This window comes from Stenella coeruleoalba (genome assembly GCF_951394435.1).
Source record: "Stenella coeruleoalba genome assembly, chromosome: 1".
Lineage (NCBI taxonomy): Eukaryota > Metazoa > Chordata > Mammalia > Artiodactyla > Delphinidae > Stenella > Stenella coeruleoalba.
In genome coordinates this window covers 183,731,307-183,752,204 of record NC_137169.1, presented here as the reverse complement: position 1 = coordinate 183,752,204, position 20,898 = coordinate 183,731,307, and the positions used below count along the sequence as shown (strand labels likewise).

At 38.2% G+C, this 20,898-nt stretch overlaps 1 long non-coding RNA gene across 1 annotated transcript in view; it reads left to right on the top strand.

Annotated features, from left to right (window-relative positions):
- Nucleotides 1-20,898, top strand: part of LOC307182846 — a 251,859-nt gene that overhangs the window by 68,489 nt on the left and 162,472 nt on the right. The gene's annotated exons all lie outside the window — the stretch shown is intronic.

The window sequence follows — 20,898 nt, the reverse complement described above, 5'->3', positions numbered from 1 at the left end:
TCCTCTCCCCCGTCCCATCTCTACCATCAAAGGGCAGGGCCCATCTCCCCCGACACTGTTACATTAAAATAAGAGGTGATTTTTTTTGTCTTACACCAAAAATGCTAACAGTAGGTATCTCTCAGTGCTGGCATTATGGGGGGGGGGTTCTATTTTCATTTTCATAGTTTTGTTTGGGTAGTGGGCACAAATCTCAGTCCATAAACAGAGGGAAGAAAAAAAATACAACGTTCTCTAGTTTTTCTACAAATAAACCTAAGTTATATTTCAAGCCCTCAATTGAACTGGGAGGTAGAAATTTATTCATAGTGTTCCTGGATCTGTGACTAAGTTCCAGGGATATTCAGCAGGCCAAGGCTGTGGACTCTGGGGACCAATTGGCTCTCTGCCATCATCTGACTGTATTGGCAGAAGGTTGGCTATCATTTCCTGTCTGGCTTCCAGGTGTTAGTTCACACAGCTCATGGCTGTGCTTTCTTGCTGCAAGGCCTCCTCTTGGGTGTTCCTGTGCCACCCAGAGCACAAGAAATTTGATAAGGTTGTGTAAATCCCAAATGTCCATGTAGCCATGTCTCCTCCACTGCTCCCATGCCATGCTAGGCCCAGGGAAACTCCAAAAAACTTACCATTTTTTCAGGTTACATGTAGAAAACCAGGCACCGGTTTCCTCTTCTCTGGGATCTCTCACACTCACCTGGATTTTCAGTCATGTCCCGCTCCCTCAATTCTGAACTAGATGCAGCCCCTGGGGAGGGCCCTGTCTCAGGGATATATAAAGGTAGAAAGTTCTTTAATTTTTCCTTTCCTTTCTCCAAGTCTGGAGGCTTATCTGTTGTGGGGATGGGGAAAAATTTATTCTTATATATCACATATTTTCCCAAATTTTTTAGTTATGGCGCAAGGTAGATGCATTGAATTCTGTAAGGCAAAATGTTCTTGAATCTCAAAATATTCGGCACTTTAAAAAATCTTGCAAAATCTTTAGTTTTCAAACCCCAAATAATTTTCTCTCCATTTCTAAAGTATTTTATTTCTCTTGAGAAAATGTGTATGTTGCCTTTTAGTTTAAATGAGGAAAAAGACATAGTTAACAAGGAGTGGAAGTGAAAAATACATTGATGATATGTATATCAAAATAGGACCTCTGCATTTATTTATAAATTTTTGTCTTTTTCTATTTTTGAATAAATTTAACATATAGCATTGTGTAAATTTAAGGTGTACAACATGTTTATTTGATACATTTGTATATTGTAACATGATTGCCCTTGTAGTGACATTTATCACATTATATAGTTACAGTACACTATTGTTGCCTACCTTGATTATACTGTGCATTAGATCTCTATGGCTTTGTTTGTTGCAAGTTTATAGCCTTAAACAACATCCATTTTGTCCTTTTAGCCCCCATCCCCTGGTAAACACCATTTACTGTCTGTTTTTTATGAGTTTGACTTTTTTTTACATTCCACATAAGTGGTATCACACAGCGCTTGTCTTTCTCTGTCTCCCTTATCTCACTTATCATAATGTGCTCGAGGCCCATCCGTGTTGTTGCAAATGGCAGGTTATGCTCCTTTCTCATGGCTGAATAACATTCCAGAATTTCTTTATAAAGCATATTTTACTTTTGTAATCAGATAAAAAAGATAGTGAACATACAAACAGCCCTCCTTGGACCCTTTTCCCCATGTGGGTTCTGTCATTTCTCTTGCCTTCCCTTCATAGTTACTTTCTTCAACAGAATGTTACTTTGAACTTCCCACTATGTTTAAACCACTTCTGCCAAACATAACACTCTTTAATGTTTTTTTTTTACTAACTTCTCTTTCACACTGACGTTGCAGATTCATCTCATGTTGACACTCTTCTTCCTCCTGGACTCTGAGACGTCACTGTATTTTGGCATCTGCGTCTCCCTCTATCTCTATTCATTCTCTTGTGCAGTGTCTCTTCTTTTTTTGCTCTTGAATGTTGGCATTCACCAGAGTTGAGTCGTTGACTTCCTTATCACTCTGCAAGCTCTATCCTGAGCAATCTTTACTGTGTCAACCTTGGCATTAATTATTTAACACTGATATTCTGCTCTTGGCAAATCTAGATCCATACCTATAATCTCTCTTCTGGGCTCTAGAAGTCAGCTTCTCATATCCATGACATCCAAAACTGATCTCATTATCTTTCTTTTTAATTTGCTCTTGCTCCTACATTTCCTCTCTCTAAGAACGGCACTGCCATAGATGCAATTATAAAAGATAAAAATGTTGCAGTTATTACATGTTCCTCTCTTGCTTTTATTTCTTCCCTAATTGATTTGTGAACATGTTATATCTGTCCTTTTTCCTCTGTTCTCACTGAAACTGCATTCATTCAGTACGGATTATCTCTTTTCCTGAACTGCTGCTGTAGGCTTTTAGCTAGTCTCTGCCTTCCATCTCCTATGATTTCAATCTGTTCTCCTTTCTGGATATCTGTAGGGTGATATTGTGTAGGTAAGTTTTCAAAAATAAATTTATTTTCATGTTAATCAAAGTTACCCATATAACATAGTTTAAAAGACATAAACATTCTAGAAAACTGCTTATAAAATAAAGTAGGTTCTGCCACTCCCTCCTTTATCTAACCCCATTCCTGCATTTCACAGGCTATTCCTTTTGCATTACCTTCATATTTCTAAAAGCATTCATATATGGCTATGTCTTGTTCGTTTCAGTTTCAGGCATTATCTGTTGACTTTCCACCTTGGAAGATGAGGATTTAGTGCTTTCTTACTGAGGCTCCACTCCAACAAAAACAGACACACACACACACACACACACACACACACACACACACTCACACACACAAATTCTCTTTTGATTATTTTTGTATTATAATTGTATTTATATATTTACATTGTAATTTTGATAAATCAATATTCAGTTTATGTTATTATAATTATTTGAACACTATTCAAAGCCAAGCTGTGTCTGGTGTTCTGTCCTTCCTGACATCAGCCAAATCTGACACCACCTCCTGGAGTTAGGATTGGATTCCACAGGCTTGAGGGCTCAGTACCACAGTACTGGCCTCACTTCAGACATTAGTCTCAAGTATTAGGTTCCTCAAGTTACCTCTACTTCTGTCCAACTTGGCTACAAATCCAGGGGTTCCTACAATCCCCTCCTCAGGCTTGATAATTGGCTAGAATAATTCAAGGAACTCAGGAGAGTGCTTTCCTTACCCTTACTGGATTATTAAAAAGGATGGCACTCAGGAACAGCCAAATGGGAGAACTGCATAGTGCAAGGTATGGAGAAGAGTGGAGGAGCAGAACTTCCATGCCCCTCTGGGAGCACCACCCTCCCAGCACCTCAATGTGTTCATCAACCCAGAAGCTTTCTAAACCCTGTTGTTCAGGGAATTTTATGGCAGTTTTATTACCTAGGCACAAATGATTAATTCATTGGCCATTGGTGATTAAACCCAACCTCCAGCCCCTCCTCCCTCCTCGGAGGTTGAGAGGTACAGCTGAAAATTCTAACCTTCTAATCAAATGGTTGGATCTTCTGTCTACCAGCCACCATCCTGAAGCTCTCTAGAGACTCACCAATAGTCACCTCATTAGTGTAAGCTCAGGTATGGTTAAAAGGGGATTATTATGAATGACAAAAAATACTCCTATCACTAAGGAAATTCTCAGGAAGCTCTGTGCCAGGAACCACGGACAAAATCAAATGTATTTCTTATTATATCACTCCATGTAGGAAACTGCAACTAAATACATCTCTTTTCTTGTACAACTTTTTGGTTTCTGTTTTCCCTAGAGTTAGTAATTGTCTTTTTTTGGTATGTTTGTTTGGTTTTCTAAGATTCTCCACCATAAATATAAATCCTCCCCATAATTGTAAACCATCAAACTTTCTATTAGTTTTATCTTCTTGGAAATCTCTTTCTTGGAGCCCTCTGAATGCCTGCCCAAATCTGTACTAGTTGTTCTCTAAGCCTACTGCACACCTGCCACCCTGGGATCTTCCTTTCCTATTACCCTGGGGATTTTCTTCACCTCTCTTCTGCATTAAATCCCTGATTACCATTCATGTCTTCATTTCCTTCCTCTGTTGGTGTAGCTCTATAAGGAGCTTCCTGAGTACACAGAAGAAAGATTACATGAGACCTCATATGTCTAAACAATATTTTTATCCTTTTACATTCAACTGACATTTTGGCTGGTGTGGCAGAAATGACTGGCTGTCCACCAGGAATTTGTGCTCTTCCTTTCATTGTGAAGAGTCGTTGATGGAAGTTCTTGGCTACCCAGGAGGTACATTTTCTTGACTCCTGGCATTTAGGAGGTGACAGATGACTAGTTCTCACCTACAGTATGTGAAGAAAAGTGGTGTGCATCACTTCCAGGTCAATGAGCTTATTTAATAAGTCTGTGTTCTCCTCCCCCCCTACTTCTTCCCTCTTCCCATCCACAGTCTGAAGGCAGAGGACTGCAAAGTCCATGAGGAGGGAAAAAATCATAAAATTTTAGGACGATGGGTCTCTGAATCAACAAATGGAAGGCCATTTTCCAAACAGGAACACTTATATTGCTCTGTTACATAAATAAGAAGTAAACTTTTATTGCATTAAGCCACTGCAATTTGGAGGTTTATTTGTTACAGTAGCTAGTACTACCCTTACAAATTTTATTTATACTGGGTTTAAAATTTCAGGTTACAAATCATTTTCCCTCAAAAACTTGAGATTACTACTCTACTGTCTTCTAGCTTTCAGCTTTGTTGTTGAGAAATGCAATGTTGTTTTAATATCAAATTACTGTATGTGACCTTTGGTTTTCTTCTCTTTGGAAGATTTTAGAGTGTTCTCTTTACAGCCAGAGTTTGAAGTTTCATGGTGATGCGTCTTAGTTTGGAGTATTTCTTCTGAAATGTTTGCTGAGTAGTTGGTAGGACAGGTCAAATGGAAAACATATAACTTGGAAATTTTATTGAATTATTTCTTTGATAATACTCCCACTCCACTCTTTTCTCATTTTGCCTTTACTAGAATTCAAGCTACTCAGATTTTAGGCATCTTTTACTTTTCTCCTAACTCTAAACTTTTCTCTCCTGTTTTCTTAATTTATCCTGTAAACTTGCTATTGCACTTTTTGTTTCTGCTATTGTTTTTAATTTTCAAAGAGCTCTCTTCCTCCCAGATGTTTCTTTTTTTTTTTGGAGCATCATTTCATGTTTCTTGTATATAATTTCTTTTATATTTCAGAGAATATTAGTGATGATTTGAAATGGATTTCTTCCAAATTATTTGATGTCTGTTTTAGAGGTTGAAGGCTTTCTTTAAATATCTGATAATTCTTGGATGTCTAGTGTCTTGAACAGGATACTAGCAAACTGATTGGAAGCTCTTTGGACATTGGTGGGGTTTGTTGACAATTCAGTTTCACTTCCTGGTGACTTGACCTGGTTGTGTTTTGGGGGACCCACCAACTGTCAGTACTTTTAGATCCTTTTTATTGGGTTGGGTTGAATATCCAGTTAAGAATCTTCTCCTCTTATACATAGAGCATACGCTAAGTCCTCTACATACAAATGAGTTCCGTTCTGAGAGTGAGTTCATAAGTCCAACTTGTTTGTAAGTCCAACAAAGTTAGCCTAGGTACCCAACTAACACAACCGGCTCTATAGTACTGTACCATAATAGGTTTATAATACTTTTCACACAAATAATACATAAAAAACAAACACACAAAAAATTAAAAAAAAATTTTAATCTTACAGTATAGTACCTTGAAAAGTACAGTACAACAGCTGGCATACAGGGGCTGGCATCGAGTGAACAGGCAAGAAGAGTTACTGACTGGAGGAGGGATAAGAGGTGGGAGATGGTAGAGGTGAAGGATCGTCAGCAACAGGAGATGCCGGGCAAGCTGCAATTTCACTCACACCTGACGTTGATGGCACAGGTTCTGGTTCCTCTTTGGATTCAATTCTATTTACCCTCTTGAAAAAACGATCCAGTGATGTCTGGGAAATAGCTCTTTTTTTCTCGTCGTAGATGACACGGTAGCATTGGATTGCATTCTGAACGGCTGCTGCAACCTTCGTGTACCATTCTACATTCAGGTCCTATGCCTCAAAAACTAACAGTGCCTCCTCAAATAAATAAAATCCCCTTGCCATTTCCTGTGTCGTGAATCTCTTTGGTTCTTCAGTTACTTCTTCCTCTTGTCTCTCTTTGTCCTTTCTCTGGACCTCCAATTCCATCAGGTCTTCATTAGTAAGCCTCTTGTGTCGCACAGCAAGGAAGTTCAATGAAGTTGTCCTCTTGCAGATCTAGCTTGAAATAAAGATACATACTACCGTACTTTATACAGTACTGTACAGTAAAGTACACAAAAGCACAACCACTTGTAGAGGATGCACGCACGTGACAATGTATGCGAGACACATGATCTAACACGATTGGACATGCGGACGCGCATTCACATCTTTGAAAGTTCGCAACTTGAAGGTTCATGTATAGGGGACTTACTGTATAAGCCTGGCTGTTAGCATTTGGGGAGGTGTATGGAGAACCAGGATGGGGATTCATCATTCAAGATGTAGACCTTTACTCAACTCTGAGCTAGTACAGAACACTCAATCATGTCTATTATCCATCATCCATCTTTTCTGTTAAACTTTTTACAGAGAATAAACATCTACTTTTCTTCTGGAAGAGACAAGGGGCTGGCTCCCATCCATGTGCAGTATGAGAGGGTACCTGGACTTTACTGCTTCTTGAACAGATTTTTCAGCCAGTCCTCTTATTTTCGGCCCTATCCACATCCCCAGTTTCAGGGATAGCTTAATAACACTAATTTCTGAACCAGTTTGCCCACTGCTGGTTTAAGTTTAAACTTCTTGCCTACTATAGACTAAGACTCACTCATCTAATTTTCAGCTTCCAAAATTTTGTTCTGCTTTCTCCTCTCCCTTATCTTTGTCCTTTTGATATGTCTTTTAAAATGTATTTGTTGCAGAACTTGGGCCATGGACCTGCAGAGTTTCCTATAGATGAGATTTTGCTGATTACACACTGATGGTGTATTTCAACGTTTCTCTTCTTTTGTATTTTCTGAAATTTGGTTGTTGGATCCAGAGGCTTGATAAAACTCAGGTTTTTTAGCTTGGCAAGATTATAGATAACGTTATATTCTTTCATCAGGATGAATCTAACCTTTGTTTTTATTCTCTTCCAGTATTAGCAGCTGTTAATGGTCAGATACCTATATTCACTAGTACACTGAAGGTTGTAAAACGATGCTCTAATTATATCCTTTTGTTTTCATTTTTAGCTGGATTATTTTTTTAAATTTAATTTATTTATTTTTATACAGCAGGTTCTTATTAGTTATCCATTTTATACATATTAGTGTATATATGTCAATTCCAATCTCCCAATTCATCCCACCCCCCACCACCCCACCCCCGCTTTCCTCCCTTGGGGTCCATACATTTGTCTTCTACATCTGTGTCTCTATTTCTGCCTTGCAAACCAGTTCCTCTGTACCATTTTTCTAGAGTCCACATATTATGTGTTAGCATATGGTATTTGTTTTTCTCTTTCTGACTTACTTCACTCTGTATGACAGTCTCTAGGTCCATCATGTCTCTACAAATGACCCAATTTCATTCCTTTTTATGGCTGAGTAATATTCCATTGTATATATGTACCATATCTTCTTTATCCATTAATCTGTCAGTGGGCATTTAGGTTCCTTCCATGACCTGGCTATTGTAAATAGTACCACAGTGAACATTGTGGCACATGACGTTTTCGAATTACGGTTTTCTCTGGGTATATGCCCAGTAGTGGGATTGCAGGGTTATATGGTAACTCTATTTTTAGTCTTCTGAAGAACCTCCATGCTGTTCTCCATAGTGGCTGTATCAATTTACATTCCCACCAACAGTGTGAGGGGGTTCACTTTTCTCCACATCCTCTCCAGCACTTGTTGTTTGTAGATTTTCTGATGATGGCCGTTCTAACTGGTGTGAGGTGATACCTCATTGTAGTTTTGACTTGCATTTCTCTAATAATTAGTGATGTTGAGCAGCTGTATATGTGCCTCTTGGCCATCTGGTGTTGGCCAAATGTCTCTTGGCCAAATGTCTATTTAGGTCTTCTGCCTGTTGTTTTTGTTTTTTGTTTTCTGTTTTTGCGGTATGCGGGCCTCTCACTGTTGTGGCCTCTCCCGTTGCGGAGCACAGGCTCCGCGCAGGCTCCGCGCAGGCTCAGCGGCCATGGCTCACGGGCCCAGCTGCTCCACGGCATGTGGGATCTTCCCAGACCGGCGCACGAACCCGTCTCCCCTGCATTGGCAGGCGGACTCTCAACCACCGCGCCACCAGGGAAGCCCTTCTGCCCGTTTTTTGATTGGGTTGTTTGTTTTTTTAATATTGAGCTGCATGAGCTGTTTATATATTTTGGAGATTAATCCTTTGTCTGTTGATTTGTTTGCAAATATTTTCTCCCATTCTGAGGGTTGTCTTTTTTCTCCCATTCTGAGGGTTGTCTTTTCATCTTCTTTACAATTTCCTTTGCTGTGCAAAAGCTTTTAAGTTTCATTAGGTCCCATTTTCTTATTTTTGTTTTTATTTCCATTTTTCTAGGAGGTGGGTCAAAAAGATCTTGCTGTGATTTATGTCAAAGAGTATCCTTCCTATGTTTTCCTCTAAGAGTTTTATAGTGTCCAGTCTTGCATTTAGGTCTTTAATCCATTTTGAGCTTATTGTTGTGTATGGTGTTAGGGAATGATCTAATTTCATTCATTTACATGTAGCTGTCCAGTTTTCCCAGCACCACTTATTGAAGAGACTGTCTTTTCTCCAGTGTATATCCTTGCCTCCTTTGTCATAGATTAGTTGACCATAGGTGCATGGGTTTATCTCTGGGCTTTGTATCCTGTTCCATTTATATATATTTCTGTTTCTGTGCCAGTACCATATTGTCTTGATTCCTGTAGCTTTGTAGTATAGTCTGAAGTCAGGGAGTCTGATTCCTCCAGCCCTGTTGTTTGCCCTCAAGATTGTTTGGCTGTTCGGGGTCTTTTCTGTCTCCATACAAATTTTAAGATTTTTTTGTTCTAGTTATGTAAAAACTGCCATTGGCAATTTGATAGGGATTGGATTGAACCTGTAGATTGCTTTGGGTAGTACAGTCATTTTCACAATATTGATTCTTCTGATCCAAAAACATGGTATATCTCTCCGTCTGTTTGTGTCATTTTTGATTTCTTTCATCAGTGTCTTATAGTTTTCTGAGTACAGGTCTTTCACCTCCTTAGGTAGGTTTATTCCTAGGTATTTTATTCTTTTTGTTGCAAATTTGAATGGGATTCTTTCCTTAATTTCTCTTTCTCATCTTTCATGGTTAGTGAATAGGAATGCAAGACATTCCTGTGCATTAATTTTGTATCCTGCAAGTTTACCAAATTCATTGATTACCTCTAGTAGTTTTCTGGTGGCATCTTTAGTAATATCTATGTGTTGTATCATGTCATCTGCAAACAGTGACAGTGTTACTTCGTCTTTTCCAATTTGTGTTCCTTTTATTTCTTTTTCTTCTCTGATTGCTGTGGTTAGGACTTCCAAAACTGTGTTGAATAATAGTGGTGAGAGTGGACATCCTTGTCTTTTTCCTGATCTTAGAGGAAATGCTTTCAATTTTTCACCATTGAGAATGATGTTTGCTGTGGGTTTGTCATATATGGCATTTATTATGTCAAGGTAGGTTCCCTCTATGCCCACTTTCTGGAGAATTTTTTATCAGGAATGGGTGTTGAATTTCGTCACAAGGTTTTTCTGCATCTATTGAGATGATCATATTGTTTTTATTCTTCAATTTGTTAATATGGTGTATCACATTGATTGATCTGCATATATTGAAGAATCCTTGCATCCCTGGGATAATTCCCACTTGATCATGATGTATGATCCCTTTAATGTGTTGTTGGATTCTGTTTGCTAGTATTTTGTTGAGGATTTTTGCGTCTCTATTCATCAGTGATATTGGTCTGTAATTTTTTTTGTAGTATCTTTGTCTGGTTTTGGCATCAGGGTGATGGTGGCCTCATAGAATGAGGTTGGGGACGTTCCTCCCTCTGAAATTTTTGGGAAGAGTTTGAGAAAGATGGGTGTTAGTTCTTCTCTAAATGTTTGATAGAATTCACCTGTGAAGCCTCTGGTCCTGGAATTTTGTTGGAAAATTTTTAATCACAGTTTCAATTTCATTACTTGTGATTGGTCTGTTCATATTTTCTATTTCTTCCTGGTTCGGTATTGGAAGGTTATACCTTTCTAAGAATTTGTCCATTTCTTCCAGGTTGTCCATTTTATTGGCATAGAGTTGCTTGTAGTAGTCTCTTATGATGGTTTGTATTTCTGTGGTGTCCATTTTATCTTCACTTTTTTCATTTCTAATTTTATTGATTTGAGTCCTCTCCCTCTTTTCCTTGATGAGTCTGGCTAAAGGTTTATCAATTTTGCTTATCTTCTCAAAGAACCAGCTTTTAGTTTTATTGATCTTTTCTATTGTTTCCTTCATATCCTTTTCATTTATTTCTGCTCTGATGTTTATGATTTCTTTCATTCTACTAACTTTGGGTTTTGTTTGTTCTTCTTACTCTAGTTCTTTTAGGTGTAAGATTAGGTTGTTTATTTGAGATTTTTCTTGTTTCTTGAGTTAGGATTGTATTCCTATAATATTCCCTCCTAGAACTGCTTTTGCTGCATCCCATAGGTTTTGGATCATTGTGTTTTCATTTTCATTTGTCTCTAGGTATGTTTTAATTTCCTCTTTGATTTCTTCCGTGATCTCTTGTTTATTTAGTAGTGTATTGTTTAGCCTCCATGTGTTGTGTTTTTTACTTTTTTTTCCCTGTAGTTTATTTCTAATCTCATAGCGTTGTGGTCAGAAATAATGCTTGATATGATTTCAATTTTCTTAAATTTACCAAGGCTTGATTTGTGACCCAAGATATGACCTATCCTGGAGAATGTTCCATGTGCACTTGAGAAGAAAGTGTAATCTGCTGTTTTCTGATGGAATGTCCTATAAATATCAATTAAATCTATCTGTTCTATTGTGTCGTTTAAAGCTTGTGTTTCCTTATTAATTTTCTGTCTGGATGATCTGTCCATTGGTGTAAGTGAGGTGTTAAAGTCCCCCACTATTATTGTGTTACTGTCATTTTACTCTTTTATAGCTGTTAACATTTACCTTCTGTATTGAGGTGCTCCTGTGTTGGGTGCATATATATTTATAATTGTTATGTCTTCTTCTTAGATTGATCACTTGATCTTTATGTAATATCCTTTCTTGTCTCTTGTAACATTCTTTATTTTAAAGTCTATTTTATCTTGGATTAATTTTCTATGGAGACATTGACATTCATTACTATCTGGTCATGCAGTGGTTCAATTCTCCTAGACTGTGGATTATCTTTTCACTTGCTTACAAGTGCTCTTCACAGAGCAAATTTTTAAATTTTGATAAAGTTCAGTTATTTAAATTGTACTTGTGAAAGAACATCTATAGTAGTTTCCATGTAGTAAAAGTTCAATTTGGGGTTTTTTTTCTTTTAATAACTATGAAATTGCTTATTAGTAATTCAATTTCTGAGAAGATGGAGTAGACATAATTTTCCCTCTTCCTTCCTCTAAGTATAACTAAAACCCATGGACAGTATATATAGAGCAAACATAAGAAAGATTGAGAAAAGAAGGCAGATTAGTGGAAACCTCAGGACTGTGGAAGGTCCGTCACAGTGGTAAGTTTCCAGGGTTTTTTCCCTTGCCTTATATATCCCAGACTTGGAATTGAAGAAGGCAGTAAACTGCAAATGCTGAGGGGCACAGACAAAAAAAGCCCCAAGAAAAGCCTGCTATCTTTATCCAAAGGAATAGAAAGGGACAACCTAGTGATATAGAAAACTTTTGTACAATAACTGCTATGCTCCAGCCAAATATCACAGAAAAAACTGTGGCCTTCCCCCAAACAACAACAACAAGAAAAAACGCTGAATGGGGAGCCTAGGCTGAAACACTCATCAGGCTGTAGCAAGGTTTCCTTACCACTGCCATTTCACACCACCCTCACACACCATCCTCTCCCTGGGGTTGGGGGTAAGGAGGCTGAGTAGTAGGTGTAGTAGGGATTAGTAGATGCATTAGGGAGGCTGAGTAGTAGATATAGTAGGAAAGCTGAGCAGGGAGCCAAGACTTTTTATCAGGCAGAAGTAAGACCATATTCTCCCCTGTGGTGTTAATGGAGACCACAAGAAAAACTGTAATAAGGCACTTTACAACTTCTAGCAAGGGAAATATCAGTGGAGGCCACTGAGGAGCAAGACTCCTAGCCCTCCCATCAGTAATGAGGAGTTCCCTGCTTGGGTATCAACAGAGGCCTTGTGAACAACCTGAACTTCTATTCCCACCTGGCAATAGTAAAGTGGATTATTCCTCCTCCCTTGCTAGATTAGTATCAATGGAAGCTAGCTACACCAGGTTTAAATATGATTTAGAGTCTTATAATTACCCAAATGGCCATGTTTATAAAAAATCCCTCATTATAACAAGAACCAGGAAGATCTCAAACTGAAGAAAAAAAAGATAGATGCAAACACTGAGATGACAGATATTAGAATTATCTGACAAAGATTTTAAAACAACTATCATAAAAATTATTCAGTGAGCTTGAACCAAATGAAAACATAGGGAGCTTTAGCAAAAAAACCAAAACAAACAAACAAAGAACTCTCAACAAAGAATTAGAAAACATAAAGAAGAACCAAATGGAAACTTTAGAATTTAAAAATACAATAACCAAAAAAAAAAAAACAAAATCTCAATGGATGGGCTCAGTAACATACTGCAAGGAACAGAGGAAAGAATCAGGGAATTTGAAGACAGAATGATAAAAATCACCCAAATCTGAAAAAAATGGGAGAAAAAAGTCTGAAAGAAAAACAACAAGCAAAACCTTAGATACCTGTAGGACTATAACAAAATATCTAACATTCATGTCATTAAAGCCCCAGGAGAAGAAAGATTACAGATGCAAGAAATAAAGGGAGTACCAAACAGGATGAACCCTCTAAAAATTCACTTCAACACACAGTATAGTAAAACTTATGAAAACTAAAGACAAAGAAAAAGTTGAAAAGCAGAAAGAAAGAAACAACACCTTAGCCTTAGGGGAAAAGAATTGAATGATGATGGATTTCGTATCAGAAACCACATATGCTAGAAGGAAGTGGTACATTTTTCAGGTGGTGACAGAAAAGAGCTATAAACCTGGTATCCTATATCCAGTGAAAATATTCTTCAGGAAATAGGAGATAAATCAAGACATTCTCAGATGAAGGAAAACTAAGAGAATTTGTTTTAAGTAGATCTACTGTACAAAAAAGGCTAGGAAATAATTTCACAATATATATGTATAAGAAATAATCGCATTGTACACTTTAACTGTGTTCCAATTTTTTTGTCAATTATACCTCAGTAAAGCAAGAAAAAAATTTTTAAATGATTATTTTATAAACCTCAAAAAAAGAAGAAAGAAAGGCTAAGTGAAGTTCGCTAAACATAAAAGCAAGAGCACAAAAAGAAATCTTGGAATATCAAGAAGGAAGAAAGAGCACAGTAAACAAAAATATGGGTAGATACATTAGACATTTATTCTCCTCTTGAATTTTGGAACTTATATTTGAAAATTGAAGCCAAAAATGTAACATTTTAAATGTATGGAGAGAAAATATTTAAGACAACTAAAGTATAAACTAGGGAGGATAATGGAACATAAAGGGAGATAAGAATTGTGACAGCTAACTTCATGTGTTAATTTGACTGGGCTGGCGTATGCCCAGATAGCTAGTAAACATTATTTCTGGGTGTGCCTATGAGGGTATTTCTGGAAGAGATTAACATGTGATTCAGTAGATTGAGTAGAGATATTCACTCTTCACAATTCCCATGTTTGGTCAGGTATCATCCAAACTCTTGAGGACTTGAATGGAACAAAAAGGTGAAGGAAGGGCAAATTCTCTATCTTCTTTAAGGTGGAACATCTATCCTTGCCTAACATTGGACATTGGAGCCCCTGGTTCTTGGGCCTTTAGACTCTAGGACTTACACCAGTGGCCCCCTTTTTCTCAAACCTTCAAATTCAGACTGAATTATACCACCAGCTTTCCTGGGTCCCAAGCTTGTAGACAACAGATTGTGGGACTTCTTGGCTTCCATAACTGCATAAGCCAATTCCTATAATAAATCTCCTCTTATATATCTATGTCTATATCTATATACCCTGTTGGTTCTGTTTCTCTGGAGAACTCTAACACTTTAACTCTAACACCCTTCATTTGAACTGGTAAATGACTCTGCCAGTGTAGTCATTTATTACACTATGCCAGTGTAATAAATTATGTATGTATAGTGTAATACCTAGAGAAACTACTAAAAAGCTATACAAAAATATACAGTAAAAAACTATATAGATAATCAAAATGGAAATGTAAAAAATTCTGAAGCAACCTGCAGGGAGATAAAAACAGAGAGGAAAACAGAAAACAAAAATTAAACTGCCAGACATAAAGCCCTAAATATACATGATTATTTTAAATGTAAATATCTAAATGGACCAATTAGAAGTCAGAGATTCCCAGAGTGTATTAAAAATTATAACCCAAATATATGCTGTCTGTAAGAAACTCATACAGGAAATTTAGATATAATGATATAGACAAGTTAAAAGTAAAAGAATGAAAAAATTTCTTGCATATATTAAGCAAAAGAAAGCAGGAGTGGCTATGTTAATATCAGATAAATTAGACTGCTAAGAAAAAATTACCAGAGAAAGGGTGTGTAAAGAGTCAATCCATCAGTAAGACATAAAAGCACTAAATATATATGTGTCAAACAAGAGAGCTGCAAAATATGTGTAGCAAGAACTGATAGGGCTGAAAGAAGAAATAGACACATCCACAGTTACAAGTTGGAAACTTCACCATCCTTTTCTCAAAAATCTGTATGACAACTAAGCAGAAAATCAGCAAAGGTACAGAACTCAACACCATCAACAAACAGGCTGTCATGGACATTTGTAGAACAATTTACTCAACATAGCTTCATTACAAGTACCCAGGAAACATATACCAAGATAGACCATATCGTGGGCCAGAAAGCAAATTCAATAAATTAAAAAAAATTTAACTCATACACAATGTGTTCTCTGATCACAAAGCAAACAAAATAGAAATTGGTTACAGAAAGATAAAGGGTAAGTCTTCAAACACTTGCAAAGTGAACATCATGTTTCTAAATAACCCATGGGTCAGAAAGAAATCTCAAGGGAAATTTTTAAAAAACACACTAAAGTGAGTGAGACATAAATAACAACATATCAAAATTTGTAGGACACAACTAAAGCAGTTCTGAGAGAAAAATTTATAGCACTAAATGAATACTTCAGAAAAGGTTAAAAAACAAGATCTCAAATAAATAATCTAAGCTTCCATCTTGTGGTAGGCAAAATAATGGCTCCCTAGAACCTGTGAACATGTTATCTTAGATGGCAAATGTAACTTTGTAGAAGTGATTAAGTTAAGGATATCTAGATGGGAAAATTATCCTGATAGTCCCAATGTAATCACAAGGGTCCTTATAAAAGAGAGTCAGAAGTGTCAGTGAGAGAGACTTGAAGATACTATGCTGTTGACTTTGAAGGTGGAGGAAGGAATCATAAGCCAAGGAATGCAGGTGCCTCTAGAAGCCGGAAAAGGCAAAGAAATATATTCTCCCCTAGAGCCTCCAGAAAGAAAGCAGCCCTAGTGACACTTTGATTTTAACCCATGAAACTTCTAACCTACAGAACAGTAAGAAAATTAATTTGTCTTGTTTTAAGTCATTAAGTTTGTGATAATTTTGTTACATCTGTAATAGGAAACTAACACAGATTTTATTTTTTTACATCTTTATTGGAGTATAATTGCTTTACAATGGTGTTAGTTTCTGCTTTATAACAAAGTGAATCAGTTATACATATACATATGTTCCCATATCTCTTCCCTCTTGCGTCTCCCTCCCTCCCAGCCTCCAGGCGATCACAAAGCACCAAGCTGATCTCCCTGTGCTGTGCGACTGCTTCCCACTAGCAATCTACCTTACGTTTGGTAGTGTATATATGTCCATGCCTCTCTCTCGCTTTGTCACAGCCTACCCTTCCCTCCCCATATCCTCAAGCCCATTCTCTAGTAGGTCTGTGTCTTTATTCCTGTCTTACCCCTAGGTTCTTCATGACATTTTTTTTCTTAAATTCCATATATATATGTTAGCATACGGTATTTGTCTTTCTCTTTCTGACTTACTTCACTCTGTATGACAGACTCTAGGTCTATCCACCTCATTACAAATAGCTCAATTTCGTTTCTTTTTATGGCTGAGTAATATTCCATTGTATATATGTGCCACATCTTCTTTATCCATTCATCCGATGATGGACACTCCAGTTGTTTCCATATCCAGGCTATTGTAAATAGAGCTGCAATGAACATTTTGGTACATGACTCTTTTTGAATTATGGTTTTCTCAGGGTATATGCCCAGTAGTGGGATTGCTGGGTCATATGGTAGTTCTCGTTGTAGTTTTTTTTTTTTTTTTTTTTTTGCGGTACGCGGGCCTCTCACTGTTGTGGGCCCTCCCGTTGCGGAGCACAGGCTCCAGGCACGCAGGCTCCAGGCGCGCAGGCTCAGCAGCCATGGCCCACGGGCCAGCCGCTCCACGGCATGTGGGACATTCCCGGACCGGGGCACGAACCCGTGTCCCCCGCATCGGCAGGCGGACTCTCAATCACTGCGCCACCAGGGAAGCCCTCGTTGTAGTTTTTTAAGGAACCTCCATACTGTTCTCCATAGTGGCTGTATCAATTTACATTCCCACCAACAGTGCAAGAGAGTTCCCTTTTCTCCACACCGTCTCCAGCATTTATTGTTTCTAGATTTTTTGATGATGGCCATTCTCACTGGTGTGAGATGATATCTCATTGTAGTTTTGATTTGCATTTCTCTAATGATTAATGAAGTTGAGCATTCTTTCATGTGTTTGTTGGCAGTCTGTATATCTTCTTTGGAGAAATGTCTATTTAGGTCTTCTGCCCATTTTTGGATTGGGTTGTTTGTTTTTTGTTATTGAGCTGCATGAGCTACTTATAAATTTTGGAGATTAATCCTTTGTCAGTTGCTTCATTTGCAAATATTTTCTCCCATTCTGAGGGTTGTCTTTTGGTCTTGTTTATGGTTTCCTTTGCTGCTAACACAGATTTTAATACCAAAACTGGGATCCTGATGTAGCAAATACTTTAAAACGTGGAAGTGGCTTTAATATTGGGCAATTGCAGAGGCTGGAAGAATTTTGAGAAACATAATAGAAAAAACCTATATTGCCTTGAACAGACTGTTAGTAGAAATATGGATTTTAATGACTCTGCTAATGAGAACTCAGAAAGAAGTGAGGAGCATGGTAGAAAAAACATAAATTGTCTTAGAGAATACCTAAATCATCATGAACAGACTTTTCATAGAAATATGCATATTACAAGTGCTACTGGTGAGACTCATGAAAATGAGGAACATGTTATTGAAAATGGGAGAAAAGGGGATCCTTGTTATATAATAACAGAAAGATTAGCTGAATTGTGTCCTTGCAGTTATGTGGGAAGCAGAATTTGTAAGTGATGAACTTGGAAATTTAGCTGGGATTTCCAAGCAGTGTTGGAGGTACAACCTCTTTTCTTCTGGCTTCTTATAGTAAAATGGGTGAGGATAGAGATAAATTAAGGGAAGAACTGTTAATTGAAAAGGAAAGAAGACTTGATGATTTGGGAAATTCTCAGTCTGTCCAAACTGACAAATATGCTAAAATGAGAAGAGTCACTGTCAGGAAAATCTACTCTGGTGAGAAAGCCAAGCATGTGGCTAGGCAACCTTTTGTTAGTGCCTTGAAAGTAATCAGATATCACAGTATTCAGTCATACAGGGGTCATTGAAGAAATTAGAGGTGTGACTTTTGGAGTGCCTCAGCCACCTCAGCAGAAGCCAAAAATAAAAATAGGATTATCTAGGGAAGACCTATGGAGAGGTCTCTTGTATAATGGAGTAGATCCCCTGACATACAGAGGAGATAACACGAGTTTCCAGAAAGTTTTATACCAACAGAAACACTGTCCACTTGGACTGAAGTGAATAGATAGAGAATAAAATGAAAGACAGTTGGACTTCTAAAGCTCTACAGGCAGGAAACAGGCTGATAAAAGTATTTAGCTACAAACACATGGTACTTCATGAAAAAGCAAGGAGAATCCAAAGGCAGAGCCTCAAGGCCAGACAGAAGAGCCTCAAACCCAGACGTTGGAGCCATGAACCACTAAGGATTATTCCCAGGCCTGGAAACGTAATATTGTTTGCCCAGCTAGATGAATAAAACTCAGCCACATCTTAAGTAGTAATGGGGGAAACAGACAAATTATAATCCTTTTCATATGAAATGACAGTACTAAAAGGAAAGTATAAACCTACATGAATAACATATAAGAAAAATACTTTTTTTTTTTTTTTTTTTTTTTTTTGTGGTACGCGGGCCTCTCACTGCTGTGGCCTCTCCCGTGAGGAGCACAGGCTCTGGACGCACAGACTCAGCGGCCATGGCTCACGGGCCTAGCTGCTCCGCGGCATGTGGGATCCTCCCGGACCGCGGCACGAACCCGTGTCCCCTGCATCGGTAGGCGGACTCCCAACCACTACGCCACCAGGGAAGCCCTATACTTTATTTTTTATAGCATAGACTGCTGTACTGTAAAGGGATACAACAAAACAAAAGACCAAAAAGAGAGTAGGATAATCTCAATTTATTAACCGTTTGTCAGTATAATTTTCTAACAGTTGCCAATATGACTTTATAATTTATAAGGTTCTAAGATTAGTTACTAAATACCCAGTTCAGGTAACCTCAACACTACAACATGATTTCTTGTAGATTCATAGGAAAATAATTTTGTATTCAAAAAGAAACTCTCAAGTAGTCTGAAGAAAAATAACCTTGTGTAAAAGACATTTAGATGTATCTGTCTCTGTAGGGCTCACCAAAATTTCAAAGAGCTGTTAAAATGATCTTTTAAAATTAAAATATTTCCACGGTTTCCAAAGCTTCATGCATAAACATAAAAACAGGCTGTTTTTTCACTGAAGATGAATACTTGCTCTGACAACATCCACATAGTGGACCAGTGTAATATATTGTGGAAGGAAAAAGTGATCAAGGTCACTGCAAACTAAATTATGAAGTAGAGCTGGCAAATTGATATATCTCTGAGGTAGGATAGTAAAGGTGTATTGCTTGCCTTGTTAGCTGAAAGCAAACTGCTTCTGGTGGTCTTAACTAACAGGTATCAAGAAAAAAGCACTTGCCAGAGCAATAACTGTACCCCAGGTACCAGGGGATATGTTATGTTGGTCAAGCGTTGAAACCACATCTGGTGCAGAAGGGGCAGTTGGAGTCACCACATGGTTAAGCTTATGATAATCCACTCTCACTCTCCAAGACCCACCTGCCTTCTGCACAGGCCGCATAGGAGAGTTGAATGGGGATGTAGTGGGACTCACTATGCCTGAATCCCTCAAGTCCTTGATAGTGGCACTAGGCTTTGCAATCCTTCCAGCAGTGTGGTAGTGCTTTTTGTTCATGATTTTCCTAGGTAGAGGCAGTTCTAGTGGCTTCCACTTTGCCTTTCCCACCATAATAGCCCTCACTCCACAAGTCAGGGAACTAATGTGGGGATTCCACTACATGCTGATTCTGCTAAATGCTGAGCATTTCTCCATTCTTGAAATGGAGAAATAACCACAGAACAGGTTTGGTGACCCACTACGCCCTCTCTGAGATGGATCTGAGCTAAAACTCCATTGATCACCTAACTTTTGTAAGCCCCTGTTCTGCCTGGTGGAGCACAGTGATGTTTTGGGTCTCCTGGAATTTGTGTCAGTCCAGTCAGTGGCCAGTAGTCCCTGAAAGGTCTGATTATTTCATTTTCTCTAGTGCACAGTAACTCTGGTAAAAGGCTGTAAGTCCCTTTGGGGAAGGCTGGGAAAAAGATTAACAATATAAATTTTATATCTCTCAAGAGGTTTATTGTGAGGAGTTGGCTCATAGGATTATGAAGGCTGAGAAATCCCACAATCTGCCATCTGCAAGCTGGAGACCCAGGAAAGCTGGTGGTATAGTTTTAGTGCAAGTCCTAAGGCCTGAGAACAGGGGCACCAATGATGTGAGTCCCAGTATAAGGGCAGGAGAAGACCAATGCCAAAACTCAAGCAGTCAGACAGAGAGCACAAATTCTCCTTTCCTCTGCCTTTTTAGCCTTTTCAGGCCCTCAACAGACTGAATGATGCCCACCCACATTGGAAAACACAATCTGCTTTACTCAGTATACTTATTCCAATGCTAATCTCTTCTGGAAACACCCTCACTGACACACCTAGACGTAATATTTAATCAAATATCTGGGCATCTTGTGGCCTAGTCAAATTGACACATAAAATTAACCATCACACTTCCATTGCCCCCTTTTACTCCACTGGCTCAGGTTACCACAGCAAGCCTCTCACAATCAGACATTTCAAGGCAAATTGTAGGCACAATCTTTAGGACCATGTAAAGGTGACAAGCTACCCCCCGCCCCCAAATTTGATGCCAGTGTCATCAATTCCACCATTCTGTGAGCATCCAATCAGGGATTTACACACTTGCTTCCCCTTTCTAAATACAGCTCCCAAAACCAGCTGGACGTTTTCTTGGGACCTCCCTCCTCACTTGC